Genomic DNA, 2,786 nt, shown 5'->3' with positions numbered 1-2,786 from the left:
AAAAAAAAAAAAAAGGAATAGGGTTATATGCTAGGGTAACTGGGGTGAGGGTGGGGCCGAGGCCTGTCGTGGCCTAGGAGAGCATCTTTGAATGAAGTGACATTGGCTGGACTCGGTAGCTCAGCCTGTAATCCCAGCGCTTTGGGAGGCAGAGGTGAGGGGATTGCCTGAGCCCACAGGTTCAAGAACAGCCGGGGCAACTTGGCAAGGCCTCATCTCTACAGTAAACCAAAAAATTAGCCTGGCGTGGTAGCACGTGCTTGTAGTTCAGCTACTTGGAAGGCTGCGGTGGAGGGATTGCCAGAGCCCAGCAGGTCGAGGCTACGGTGGCCGGGAGCGGCCTCCGCACTCCAGTCTGGGCGACAGGGTGAGACTCCAACTCAAAAAAAAGAAGGCTCATGTGGCTGTGGCTGGAACACGGCAGGTGAGGGGGAAAGTGGTCGGAGATAAGGCTGAAGGGATGACAGGTATTTGCTCTCATGGAGCCTGTAGGCCGTAGAAAGGGGCTTGGAATGCATTCTAAATTCAGTGGAAATCTTTTGGTTTTAAGCAGAAGAGCGATCTGTAGGGAGGAGAGGGGGTAGAGGTGGGGTCTACAGAAGATAGGAATTGGGTCAGTGGAGGCCACCCAGTTCTCTCTCAGGCAGAGAGAACCTTTATGGTTTGTACAAACTTCCCTTCTTCCTGCCTGGGAGTCGTCTTGTTCAGGATGCTGAAGCCGGGGCAAAGTCTCCATGCGAGCCTCGTTGGGAATTTTGTTGTTTCATGCACGTCTCTATCCGCCCACCCCCAGGAGGTGCTGTTCAATCAGTAGCTGCTTACCGAGCACCCACCATGGACTGGGCCCTGGGTGGGGCACTGAAGGGAGAGCTGATGAGACTGGACTCTTGCCCTTGGGCAGCGCACAGGCCAGCGGGGAGACAGGCAAGTGGCTGTGGCGGTGGCTGTGGCTGTGCGCGGTAGTGAGGACTCGGATGTGTGTGGTCTGGGGACCCTTGACAGGTTTGTGAAGTAGAAAAGGCGGCAGAGCGAGTCCGAAGGGCGTCCTGGATGATTACACTGCGCACGCTCCATAAAGAAGTGGAGAGGGCATGTAGGAATAGGGGCAACTTGTGCAAAGGCAGCAAGTGTGTAACTAACTGTAAAGGGTTTGTAGTCCGCCCGTGGCAGTGCTGAGCAAAAGGGAGTAGGGTCAGGTGTGTGTCTTGAAGGGATTGTCCTGGTGGATGATTCTGTACATGTGAGGCATAGGGTGAGTGAACGTGAAGTTCCAGTCGTCAGCACTCGCATTAATCATGACGTTTGTCAAAGACCGACACGTTTGTGCACCTGGTGTAGACGATCGACTGTTGTTCAGGCAGAGCAGCTTGCTCGGATGGACTGGAGTAGCCCGCTGGGCTTTTGTTTTGTTGTTTTTTGAGTTGGGTCTCACAGTGTCACCTAGGCTGGATTGTAGTAGCGCACTTGCTCACTGCAGCCTTGACCTCCTTGGCTCAGGTGACCCTCCTGCCCAGGCCCCTGAATCTCTGGGTCTGCAGGCACACGCCATCATGCTTGGATAATTTTTTGATTTTTTTTTGTAGAGACGAGGTCTCACTACGTTGTCTACACTGGTCTCAAACGACAAGGCTCAAGTAGTCCTCCTCCGCCTCCCAAAGTGCTGGGACTACAGGGACCCGGCCCTGCTGAGCTTTTTGAATGGAATATCACAAACAGTTCCGTTCCCAAGCTTATCGATTTTATTCTTAAATTTATTATTGCGTGAATACACTCCTCCGTTCATGGTGTGTTTAGTTGGTCCGTGCAGGGGCTTTTTCTCCTTTGTATTTATCTGTGTGTCCTTTTTACTCCTGCCCCCTTCTCTCCTTAGGAAACCACTCTGGTGTGTTTGGAGAGTATCTTTTTTTTTTTTGCATTGGAGTCTCACTCTGTCGCCCAGACTGGAGTGCAGTGGCCACTCCCGGCCACTGCAGCCTCGACCTGCTGGGCTCTGGCAATCCTTCCACCTCAGCCTTCCAAGTAGCCAGAATTACAGGCATGCACTACCTCGCCTGGCTGATTTTTTGGTTTATTGTAGAGATGATGTCTCGCTGCCCAGGAGGGTCTCGAACCCGTGGACTCAGGCAATCCACTCACCTCAGCCTCCCAAAGGCGCGGGATTACAGGCTGAGCCACCTGGCCTTAGTTGATGTGTGTATTCTTATTCACAAAACGGTGTTCTTTGTTGTATCAACTCCTTGCACAGCAGGCAGTACTGGGGTAAACTCTGCCCGTCTCCTTCCTCAGCTCCTTTTTTTCTTTTCGAGTTGGAGTCTTACTCTGCCGCTCAGCCTGAAGTACAGTGGCACACTCACAGCCACCGCAGCCTTGACCTCCTTGGTTCCCGTGATCCTCCTGCCCAGCTTCCTGAATCGCTGGGACTACAGGCACACGCCATCATGCTTGGCTAATTTTTAATTTTTTTTTTTTTGGTAGAGACGAGGTCTCACTATGTTGTCTATGCTGGTCTCAAACTACCAGGCTCAAGCAGTCCTCTTTAGCCTCCCAAAGTGCTGGGGTTACAGGCATGTGCCACCGCACCTGGCAAGACATTGTTCTAATGACGTTGCAGGCATTAGCTCATGTGCTTAACCCTGCACAGAAGCACTGGGAGGTAGGTTCAGTACTGAGATCCACTCAGCAGATGAGAAAACGAGACACAGAAAGATCAAGAAGATGCCTGGCCAGGCGTGGTGGCTCACGCCTATCATCCCAGCACTTTGGGAGGCAGAGGTGAGAAGACTGCC

The sequence above is a fragment of the Carlito syrichta genome, unplaced genomic scaffold (assembly GCF_000164805.1).
Source record: "Carlito syrichta isolate Samal-C Ts95f unplaced genomic scaffold, Tarsius_syrichta-2.0.1 Scaffold288383, whole genome shotgun sequence".
Classification (NCBI taxonomy): domain Eukaryota; kingdom Metazoa; phylum Chordata; class Mammalia; order Primates; family Tarsiidae; genus Carlito; species Carlito syrichta.
This window is presented reverse-complemented; position numbering follows the sequence as displayed.